This window comes from Macaca nemestrina, chromosome 10, assembly GCF_043159975.1.
Source record: "Macaca nemestrina isolate mMacNem1 chromosome 10, mMacNem.hap1, whole genome shotgun sequence".
NCBI classification, from domain to species: domain Eukaryota; kingdom Metazoa; phylum Chordata; class Mammalia; order Primates; family Cercopithecidae; genus Macaca; species Macaca nemestrina.
This window is the reverse complement of record NC_092134.1, coordinates 129,790,397-129,803,230: the sequence shown is the minus strand read 5'-3', so window position 1 is coordinate 129,803,230 and position 12,834 is coordinate 129,790,397. Positions and strand designations below refer to the sequence as shown.

Sequence of the window (12,834 nt, the reverse complement as noted above, 5' to 3'; positions counted from 1 at the left end):
TCAGCACTCTGTCAAAATGAACCAATCAGCACTCTGTCAAAATGAACCAATCAGCACTCTGTCAAAATGCACCAATCAGCTCTCTGTAAAGTGGCCCAATCAGCTCTCCATAAAATGGACCAATCAGCAGGATGTGGGTGGGGCCAGATAAGGGAATAAAACCAGGCAGCCCCAGCCAACCAGCAGCAACCCACTCCGGTCGCCTTCCACACTGTGCAAGCTTTGTTCCTTCGCTATTTGCAATAAAGCCTATTGCTCACTTTGGGTCCACGCTGCCTTTATGAGCTGTTAACACTGTGAAGGTCTGCAGCTTCACTCCTGAAGCCAGCAAGACCATGAACCCATCAGAAGGAAGAAACTGCGGACACGCATTTTCAAGAACTATAACACTCACGGCAACGGTCTGGGGCTTCATTCTTGAAGTCAGTGAGACTAAGAACCCACCAATTCTGGACACACTACTTACTATTTTATAACAATAACCAAGAAGCTAAGTAGCACCCCACTCTCAAAATACATTTTCAAAAATATGTCATAAGTAAAAGAATATTGGATGCAGGTATATTACAAGAGAAAATTTAGGACAAAATAGCATTTACTCAAAAAAAAATTTCCTTTATTCTTTAACAAAACATCTCAGTTAATATTTGCAAGCACTGGATACAAATACTTCCTTTATGTTAAACCTAACACCCCCTTATACAGTAAAGATAAGCTTCCTTTTCATAACAGGTGAATACAATGTGCCATTCAAAGGCCCACTCAGCTTACTAAAAACCCATTCTTCAGATATCTCATAAATCAACTGTTATATAGTATGAATTTGAAGTCTTTAATCATCAAAAACACATTCCTGCAAAATAAATATATAAGTTTAATTCTTAAAAGGCAAAAGCTTAAAATTCATGATCTGATTTGTAAAATATGCTAAGACTAATCTTTTGGTTGCATTTATTTGAAATTTCTAACTCGTGAAAATTTTCTTTTTCCTTGAACTATCAGAGCCTATTTCTGTAAGCAAGCATAGAAAAAATAGTTTTCCTGGTTGGGGGAATATGGAATGAGTTTTCTCCATTTGAAACCAACCCATTAGTTTCCCTAGATAGTTTTTTGGATAAACATAGAAGTTGACCCTTCTGGTCTTAAAGCTTGAATCTTATATTTGTTTTATCTGAGTTCCTTCCTCAGGAAATGACCTTTAGGTCTCTCAAAGTATCAAAGAACCGAAACTCACCAGATCCCCACATCCAGACAGACAATAAGATGCTAGACAACTCATTAATCATGATTGCTTCCTTGGCCCGCCTTAGGTCCTGTTTCTTTTACATTTCTTCCCTGCTATGTGAACCCTTCGTTTTAGTCACTCAGGGAGATGGATTTGAGTCTGAGCTCTCATCTTCTTGGCTGCAGCACCCAGTTTAAGCCTTCTTCCTTGGCAATACTTGTCTCAGTCACTGGCTTTCTCTGCAGTGAGTAGCATGACCTAGACCAAACCCCTGAGGTTTTGGTAACTCATTTTTATGTGCAGTTTCTGACATCCTTACAAATAAACATAAAGTTAACGTTTTTACAAACACTTCCTAATAAGCGCAAGTTTGAGAAGGGAGGGACATCACAGGGAAATAAATATCACAGGCTCTCCCACTGACCCCTGAGATTTGAGGGGATAGCAAACTGTGCAGAAATAATGAAAACAAAAAAAAGGTAATAAAAATAGTCTGATAAAAACAGTACTGTTGTTTACTATTACTAAAGGTCTTAAAGAGTAAGGACTAAGATTTTCTTTTATTATTTTTTTTCTTGAGGCAGAGTTTCACTCTTACTGCCCAAGCTGGAGTGCAATAGCGCGATCTCGGCTCACTGCAACCCCTGCCTCCGGAGTTCAAGCAATCCTCCCGCCTCAGCCTCCCAAGTAGCTGGAATTACAGGCACCCGCCACCATGCCCAGCTAATTTGTTGTATTTTTAGTAGAAACAGGGTTTCACTATGTTGGCCAGGCTGGTCTCAAACTTCTGACCTCAGGTGATCCACCTGCCTCGGACTCCCAAAGTGCTGGGATTACAGGCGTGAGCCACCGCCCCTGGCCAAGGACTAAGATTTAAGATTTCAGTAGTGTTTTCAGGTATTAAAGATCAGAGTTTTCTTTTAAGAATCTATCTGTGGCCGGGCGTGGTGGCTCATGCCTGTAATCCCAACACTTTGAGAGGCTGAGGGGGGCGGATCACCTACACCTCTCCTCTACTCCTATTCACTGAAACAGACTTTCACTTCACTTTCTTCTGTCTTAATTAAATCCACCCACAGACACACACAAACAGGGAGAAGAGAGAAAGATTTGCAGACTACTCTATCATTAGCCAAAACCTATTAGATTTCTGAATGTCCTCGATCTTCCAGCACATTTCAAAGTGACTTTGTTACCCACAATGGCCATAATGCAACATTGTTTTATAATGATCTGAAATTGAAGTTTTAAATATGAGGGCCTGAAAACAATGTGAATAGTATTTGAGAAGAGAAGACAAATCCAAGAGCTACTTAGAAGGCAGAATAAACAAGAATTGGTAACTGATTGAATGTGAGGAGTGAGGAAGTTGGGGGGCTAGAATGACTCAGGATTTTTAGTTTCTGCAACCAAGTTAGGTAGAATGACGGTTGTTCACAAATTCTGGTATTTTGTTACAGGGTTTTCTTGGACGTGATCTTCTCTCTGTACTTAAAATTTAAAAAAAAAAAAAAAAAAAAAAAAAAAAAAAAAAAGCCTTGTTAAAGATGGTTTTCTCAAGCCCCAATAAAACTAATGGATAATCCAAACAGCCTCTTTCCAGACTTCCCATCCCCTACCCTTAAGGCCCTTTTCCATAATACTCTGAAATTAATGATTTTATTACCACCACATCCCCCCCCCAAACACGCCCCTCCCCCACCCCCCGCAATCTAGGGTTATGTAATTTCCTTACTTTTCAGCATGAATCCCAAACTTCTTAGCATGACATATAAGAGCCTTTCTAATTTGTTTCTCTGCTTTTGGTTCCTCGTTTCTCATGGCTCTAGTATCCCGCCTATTGCTACCAGACTGCCTTTCATAAAATACAGTATCATGTAAACACAAATCCTTTATGACTAGGGTCCCCAACCTCCAGGCCAGAGACCACTATCAGTTCATGGCCTTTTAGGAACCAGGTCACACAGTAGGAGGTGAGCAGCAGGCAAGTGAGCAAAGCTTCATCTGTATTTACAGCAGCTCCCTATCGTTCATATTACTGCCTGAGCTCCACCTCCTGTCAGATCAGTGGAGGTATTAGATTCTCATAGGAACACAAACCTTATTGTGTATTGCAAGGGATCTGGGTTGCATGCTCCTTATAAGAATCTAATGCCTGATGATCTGTCATTGTTTCCCATCACCCCTAGATAAGACCATCTAGTTGCAGGAAAAAAACTCAGGGCTCCTACTGATTCTACATTATGGTAAGTTGTATAATTATTTCATTATACATCACAATGTAATAATAATAGAAATAAGGTACACAATAAAGGTAATGTGCTTAAGTCACACCGAAACCATCCCTCCACCCCAGTCCGTGGAAACACTGTCTTCCACAAAACTAGTCCTTAGTGCCAAAAAGGTAAGGGACCACTGCTTTACAAGATACTTTTAGCTTTAAAAGCTATAGGGACTCAGATTTCCCTATTGCTAAACGTATTATAAAGCCACAGTAATCAAGACAGTGTGATACTAGTATAAGGACAGACATCTAGATAAATGAAAAAGAAATGAAAGTCCAAAAACAAACCCTTATATTTATGGTCGACTGACTTTCAATGAAGACAATTCAGTGGGGAAAAACAGTCTGTTCAACAAATGGTGCTGGGACAGCTGGATATCCACATGCAAAACAACGAAGCTGGACCTCTACAGGACATACAGAAATTAACTCAAAAAGATAAAGACCTGATTGTAAACGCTAAGACCATAAAACTCTTAGAAGACAATGAGTAAATACTCGTGATCCAGAATTAAAAGAATGGTTTCACAGATATAACACTAAAACCATAAACAACAAAAGAAAAAAACAGATCAGACTTCATCCCAAAACTCCATTATATATGTGCTTCAAAGGATACCACAAAGAAAGTGAAAAAGGCAACCCACAGAACAGGAAATCAGATTTGATTTGCAAATCACAAATTTGCAAATCGTATGTCTGAGAAGGGTCTGGTTTCCAGATATATAAAGAGCTCTTAGAACTCAATAATAAAAGGACTTACCAGGCACAGTGGTTCACATCTGTAGTCCCAGCAACTGGGGAGGCCAAAGTGGGAGGATCACTTGAGTCCAGGAGTTCAAGACCAGCCTGGGCAACATAGCGAGAACCCCCATCTTTACCAAAAAAATTTAAAAATTTGCCCGGTGTGGTGTCACCCACCTATGGTCCCAGCTACTCAGGAGGCTAAAATGGGAGAACTGCTTGAGCCCAGGGAGTTGAGGCTGCAACAAGCCACGATCATGCCACTGCATTCCAGGCTGGGGAACAGACCAAGACCTCTCTCAATAATAATAATATTTTAAAATGGGTAAGGATAGGTATTTCACAAATCAAGATTTGCAAGTGGTCAAAGCACAGAACATGTTCAACATCAGTCAGTAAGGAAATGTACATCAAAACCTCAATAAGATATTTCTATACACCCACTAGGATGGTTATAACTTTTTTAAAAAGGAGAGAGCCAGGTGCAGAGGCTCACACCTGTAATCCCAGTTACTAAGAAGGCTGAGAAGGGAGGATCACTTGAGCCCAGGTGCAATAAGCTATGACCATGCCACTGTACTCCAGCCCAGGTGACAGAGCAGTACCCCCATCTCTTTAAAAACAAAAACAAAAAACCAGAAAGAGACAAAGAATAACAAATAATGAAGGAAACAGAGAAACCGAAACCCTCATACACTGCTGGTGGAAATAAAAAAATGGTAGAGCAAGTTTAAAAGACAATGTGGGACTGGGTGCCGATGCTCATGCCTATAATCCCAGCCCTTTGGGAGGCCGAGGCAGGTGGATCACCTGAGGTCAGAAGTTCCAGACCAGCCTGGCCAACGTGTTGAAACCCCATCTCTACTAAAAATACAAAAATTAGCCGGGAGTGGTGGTGGGCACCTGTAATCCCAGCTACTGAGGAGGCTGAGGCAGGAGAATTGCTTGAACCCGGCTGGCGGAGGTTGCAGTGAGCCGAGATTGCGCCATTGCACTCCAGCCTGGGCCACAAGAGCAAAACTCCATCTTAAAAAAACCCCACAATTTGGTAGTTCATAAAAAGAAACTTAAACAGAGTTACCATATGACCTAGCAATTCCACTTCTAGATACTCATGAAAATTAAAAACATCTGTCTACACAAAAACCTGTATACAAATGTTCATAGCAAAATCATTCATAACAGCCAAAACATGTAAACAAAGTGTCCATCAATTGATGAATGAACAAACAAAAGGTGGTTACTTCTATACAGAATTCAGCCATCAAAAGGAATGAAGTACTGGCACATGCTACAACATGAAAGAACCTTGAAACCAGGCACAAATGGCTACATACTGAATGATTCCACATATATGAATTGTCCAAAACAGGCAAATCTATAATGATAGGAAGTAGATTCATGGCTGCCAAGAGCTAGGAGAAGGGGACAAATGAGGAGAGACTGTTAGTGGGTTTAGTCAGAGTTTAATTATGGGGTGATGAAAATACTCTGAAATTAAGACAGTGGTGAGGGCTGTACCACTTCATGACTATATTTAAAAATCACTGAATTATATATATCCAAAAAAAATGAATTTTACGGCATGTGAATTATATCTAAATTTTTTTAAGCTATAGGAACTCCAGAGGAGGCAAATTCAAACTCTAAACCAGATATTTAAGGACCACGAGCAAATGATCAACCCCAAAAGCACACGACCACAACATATGAGTCCTATTCTCTAATCCATTACTGGCCTCCATATATAACTTCTTTATTACCTCAATAAAGGTAATAAAGGTACTTTTTCTTCCTTTGAAATGCCTTTCCCTTTTCTCATTCCAGAGCCTATTTCAAAGTCATTACTATAAAGAAAGCTTCCCTAATCAATTCACTTTCAATTCTTTATTAATTCATGCAGCAACTGGATCTCATCACTCTCTTTTACTTATGTGCTTCCTTAGGGTTGTCTTGTGATTGTTTCATATATGTATTCCTCTCTCCCAACTAAGTTTTAAGTGTGAGTAAAGACAGAGTAAAAATAATTAAAGGAAATACCTGATTTATCACGGATCTGCTATTTTCTAGTTTCAGGCAAGTCACTTAGAAGAGATGGGCTTTGATTTTGTAATCTGGAAAGCAGCAGCCAGATATTGATACATTTGAAGTATTTCCTTAATTTTTTAACAAAATAAAGGAGGCCAGGCGCGGTGGCTCATGCCCGTAATCCCAGCACTTTGGGAGGCTGAGGCAGGTAGGTCACGAGGTCAGGAGTTCGAGACCAGCCTGATCAACATGGTGAAACCCCGTCTCTACTAAAAAGACAAAAATTAGCCAGTCGTGGTGGGCAGGCGCCTGTAATCCCAGCTACTCAAGAGGCTGAGGCAGGAGAACTGCTTGAACCTGGGAGGTGGAGATCGCATCACTGCACTCCCGCCTGAGCAACAGAGCAAGGCTCCATCTCAAATAAAACAAAAAAACAAAACAAAACAATAAAATAAAATAAACAACAGATTACTTGTAGGGCCCACTTCAGTTACAAATTTACTCTTACAAAAATACTCTTAACTGTCCACCCCTTTTTGTTTTCTGTTTGTTTGTTTTTTGAGACAGTCTCACTCTGTTGCCCAGGCTGGGGTGCAGTGACACCATCTCGGCTCACTGCAACCTCCACCTCCCAGGTTCAAACGATTCTCCTACCTCAGCCTCCCGAGTAGCTGGGACTATAGGTACCCGCCACCACGCCCGGATAATTTTTGTATTTTTAGTAGAGACAAGGTTTCCCATGTTGGCCAGGATGGTATCGGTCTCCTGACCTTGTGATCCACCCGCCTCAGCCTCCCAAAAGTGCTGGGATTAGAGGCGTGAGCCACCCTGCCAGGCCAACTGTCTCCTGCTTTTGTATCTACCATTGCACCTCATTCATTTTTCAACATTAGAAAGGGAAAAAAAATACAAACAAGACTCAAATCACAGCAAAGATATCCACAAATCCTGTAACCATTCCCTTTCATTCACAAATGTTCTTTCATGGATATATGGCACCGGAGGGGGCTACCCAGCTTTATCGAATCCACTTTCCTATGTTTGGAGAATTCTTCACTTTATAAGGCAGAACCTTGCCCTAAAACTAAAGAAATTGAAAACCAGGTATTTGTTTTCCGCATCTCTCTCCTAACTAGGACAGGGTTACGTGTAAGTCCTGAGCTTTTCCAGTCAGACAAACCAACCCCAACTTTGAAAAATTGAAGCAACTCAAGGAGGAGGATGTAGAGGTCAAAGAGGAAGCAGTGACAGAAGCAAGCCCCATAAGCAATCCATTCTGGCAAGGTTGAAGGCAATAGCAACAGCTAATTTACTCCAGTTTGAATTAATTAATTCTTCCAGCTGGGCACAGTGGTTCACGCCTGTAATCCCAGCACTTTGGGAGGCTGAGGCAGACAGATCAACTGAGGTCAGGAGTTCGAGACCAGCCTGGTCAACATGGTAACACCCCGTCTCTACTAAAAACACAAAAATTAACCAGGTATGGTGGTGCACGCCTGCAGTCCCAGCTACTAGGGAGGCTGAGGAGGGAGGATCACTTGAACCCGGGAGGCAGAGGTTGCAGTGAGCTGAGATCATGCCACTACATTCCAGCCTGGGCAACAGAGCGAGACCCTGTCTCAAAAAAAAAAAATTCTTCCTTCATCCAATTTTAAAAGAAAACAATGACAACAGTTTTAGGAGTATCTGTCACCTTATGTCAGAGAAAGTACAAACAGTGTGAACATGTCACCTAACAGTGATGCCTTCATTGGACCAGCTCTGCAGTATAGTACGTAGCACTGTTCCTGCACAAGACTGCTTCTTCTACCCTTTAGGAAATTCTATGAGTAGCCCAATATCCTCTTTAATCACAAAGTCATTTATAATTAAAGTAGAGGGATTTCTATTATTTAAGACTATGAACACTGACATGCATTTTTCTTAGTTTTTTAAATTTATTTATTTATTTATTTATTTATTTATCTTGAGACAGGGTCTCGCTCTGTCACCCAGGCTGGAATGCAGTGGTACAATCTCAGCTCACTGCAACCTCCACCTCCTGGGCTCAAACAATCCTCCCACCTCAGCCTCCTGCGTAAATGGGAGGAACACAGGAGTGCGCCACCACACCCGGTTAATTTTTTCTATTTTTAGTAGACACAGGGTTTCACCATGCTGCCCAGGCTAGTCTCAAACTCCTGAGCTAAAGTGATCCACCCACCTCAGTCTCCCGAAGTGCTGGGATTACAGGCATGAGCCACCATGCCCAGCCTAACACATATTCTTAGATCACAACGGCATCCCAAAGCATCATTTTAAAGTTTAGATAAAGTAACTTCAACCCTTGCTCTGACAGTTTCATATGTTAGAACTCCCTACCTTCTACAAATGGCACGTCTGCAAAGTGTCACAGTTCTTCCCACAATCTATTATGACCCCTCTCTCCTTGAGAACCAGTGTCAATATTCATGAGACTGGTTAGCAGAAAACTGTCAGCTAAATCACATCCTGACCCTTCTTTCTGTACACACATTTAAAACAACATCTTGATGCAAATTGATATAAAAGGAACAATTTATTACAGATGCAAAAGCCAACTTAACATTAAACTTTGGTACTTATATCACCATGAACAATGAAGTGTAAGAGAAAACCCAATTGAACAGTTTGCTTTACCCAAGCCTTCATAACTTCAAAACCCAATAATCATCATACATAATGATCACAAGATAACCAGTTCTTGAATATTAAGAAACCAGAATTGTTGCTTTAGTATGTTTCTTAGACTGTGCACCTCCCCCTCTTCCCTGACACACACACACACAAATAACAGCATCAACAGCATCAGCAACATCATGAAATACCTACAGCAAAAAATTTCAACCCTGGCAGCACTTGAGAATGATCTAAGAAACTTATTTTAAAATATCTATTATGTGGGTTCTTTCATCAGAGATTCTGATTAAACTGGTCTGGGCTCAAACTCAGGAATCAGTATAAACAGCTCCCCAAGGAATTCTAATGCACTCAGACAGGGCTTAGAACCAGTGAAGAGGAACGTGATGTTCTCAAGCACCTGTTTATCCATAGCATTTATTCTTGCACAGGTGGTGTTAATGTATTTAACTCATTAACCACTGACCCTAAATATTAGCTAATCATTAAGCCCCAGTTGGTACTCAGCCCTTCCGCTGTACAAGACCACATAAGGGAACAAAGCAACAAATAAAATTCCTTCTCACACAATGGCTTTCCACATTTCCTTCAAAAGCTCTACAAATTGAGAAAGGGGATTTGAAAAGTTCACAAGTACTGCTTAAATTTTACTAAGCAGTAAATTTTACTAAGTAAAAATACACACATCTGTGAGAATAAAAGTAGATTTTCAAATTTCCTCTATAACCTTTCAAGCTTTTGGCACCCAGTTTTATATATTTATAGCGATAACCCTCTATATATATAAAGAAACATTCCATTCTTGCAGGGGAAACATTCCAAGACCCCCCAGTGGAAGCCTGAAACTGCAGATAGTACCAAACCCTATATATGCTATGTTTTTTCCTATGTATACATACTTATGACAAAAGTGTGGTCCATGAACCAATCAAGCGCCATCCTAGATCTACTAAATCAGAATCTGCACTGTAATGAGAGAATGAAACCAAAATATTATCTTTCCTTACATTAGTCTTTGTAACATCAGAAAATACATAGTAAATGTATAGTAACAAAAGTTACATATACAATCCTAAAAACACTAACGAATATTTCTAGGATAAGTATATAAAGCATTTAGCAAATCACTCCTAGATCAATTCAGAAAAACCACCAATTAAATCTCAATCATATTTTACTCTATTCTCTGAAGCCAAAATTATAGATGACACAGTCCAACACCAAAATAAAATACTTTAAATCATCCTCCCAGACTATGTGGTAACCTCCACACAGACCATTAGTTAAGAATAATAACAATTATAAAGATGCTCCAAGGATTTTAAGAAACACCTCCCTAATTATTTCACTCAAGTTCTTCATTTCATCAGGAAAAAAAGGAGGACCTAAGACCTGAATTTCCCCAAACCATTTAGATGCATGTGATGGTCATTTATCTGAGCCTCCCAGAATGACTGGGAAATGAACATCCTACAAGTCTTGCCACAAACCAAGTATTTAACAGAAAATTAGGTACAAGTATTAGCTACACTGAAACCCCGTTGCTGTGTTTCCCCTTGGGAATGATGGCTAAGGTACAGCCATGCCACACGTATTCAAACAATAATTTATATAAAATTACAAATACTGTAAAATACAACTACTACTGTATGATGAAGGAATCTGCACTTGTTTATATCAATACAATCTTTCATCTTGAGGGTCATTCAACAATATGACTGGTAATACACAGGTATGGGCCTAGGACCCTCTCCCAGTCCTACAAAATCCTACAGTATTTTTTAAATCAAATGCTAAAAATATTAATTATAGTTTTCTACTACTCCTATCTTAATTTTTAATGTGTATGAATTCCAAAGCTGAGATTTTTCATTGTTTTAAGGTTAATCAACTAATCTTATTTAAAGTATACACTGTATATATTAAGCTAAACATGGACTAAACACTGATGTCTCCAATTCTAATCCTTTACCACATGGATCATTCTAGCCCCCTTCTCCTTGCTTGTAACTTTCCATTCCAACAGTGAGAAATCTGACTCCCACAATCCACCATCCACTTTACTTAACTGTTTAACTCTAGTATACATTACCAGAGGTATCAGAATCGTTAACTATACCTTTATATGAAGCAATATTATCAACTAACGTACACTACAAGTATAGAATATGTGCAGTGCTTTTTGCCTTTAGTATAACAGGCACTACGCATTTCCAAAATAAATTAGATCAACAGTTTTTCCCCATCACCCACTTCAAGGAGGTTGTTTCATACATCTCTAATACAATTAGATTCTTCTGTCTCAATCTGCATTCCATCCTGGAATCCCCCAGCCTCCTAAAAATATGGTATTTTAAAATTTGTATTCATTAAGGTCCACGCTTTCTGCTATAAAGTCCTATGGGTTTTGACAACTGTGTAGTATGCTTTTTTCTATGTTTCTCATCTTCTACATATATAACATCTTACAAACAATTTTACCACCATTCTTCAAACAAACATACCTATTTCCACAGTCATCTTCAATTCTACTAAACAGAGTGCAGAGTCTACATGCTTGCAGGCTTATCTCCATGCACATACCACCTTTTTTCTCCACAATCTCTAGGAGACTCATTTCAGAAAACTTCACTTTCAGATTACTAACAGTTGTCTGCTCATGATTAGGCTTCAAAAGAAAAATGTCAGAGTTATTTATATAAAAAACAGATTTCATATCCTTATTTTACAACCAAGTTCTCTATCATTTATGTGTCTATCAAAAATAAATTAATGAAAGCCTGAAAACAGTTATGAATTCATTATACTGCTTTCACATCCACTTCAAACCTCCTATATATAAACTGATATGATATGGGTTCACTTACCCAGCTCAGTCTCACTACAAGGATTTTTAAACTAAATCAGTCCAGTCCACTGAACAGTATCAGCTTACTGTAGGTACATTGTCTTTCATAATAAATAACAGTATCAGTAGCGCAACACCAACACACAGGGAACTAGACTAAGACCAAGGATATAAATAAGGTAAGAACATATTTATTCCCTGGATGCCTGCCTGAATCCAAAATAAAACCTCTGAATGGCCAGTGGCGGTGGCTCACACCTGTAATCCCAGCACTTTAGGAGGCCCAGGCAGGCGGATCACCTGAGGTCGGGAGTTCTAGACCAGCCTGACCAACATGGTGAAACCCCCATCTCTACTAAAAATACAAAAATTAGCCAGTTGTGGTGGCAGGCACCTGTAATCCCAGCTACTTGGGAGGCTGAGGCAGGCAATTCGCTTGAACCCAGAGGGTGGAGGATGGGAGGATGCAGTGAGCCAAAATCGCGCCACTACACTCCAGCCTGGGCAACAAAGCAAGACTCCATCTGGTGGGGGGAGAAGCTTGAAAATCGTTACTCTATCCTAATGTGAGTAATACTCTATCCTAATAGTGAGTAAAAAGCTGAACGACAACAACAAAGATCAACAACTCTTCTTAGATCCATCAGAGAGGTAAGGTCACAGGGCAAACCACTCCCCCACAATTGGATAGACAGACAAGGTGATACAAAGGATCATAATTTATCAAAGCAGAAATCCATGGACAAAAACCTCTCTATCGGAGCCAGCACCCAAGTAGGAAAACCTAAATTGCAACTGATGACTTGCTGGAGGCCTGGTATGGACAAATCTGAAAGTTAAACTCTAGGGACACTTTTTTCAGTTTTACCTCCAGGAGCCCTACCGGGTTCTCATGGTAAGATCTGAGCCAGTGCGGTGGCTCACTCCTCTAATCCCAGCACTTTGAGAGGCCGAGGCAGGTGGATCACTTGAGATCAGGAGTTTGAGACCAGCCGGTCCAACATAGTGAAACCCCTCTCTCTATTAAAAATACAAAAATTAGCCGGG

At 40.0% G+C, this 12,834-nt stretch overlaps 1 protein-coding gene across 2 annotated transcripts in view; it reads right to left on the bottom strand.

Moving 5' to 3' along the window:
- Positions 1-12,834, bottom strand: part of LOC105482314 (LDL receptor related protein 6) — a 152,650-nt gene that overhangs the window by 97,184 nt on the left and 42,632 nt on the right. The window lies entirely within an intron of this gene.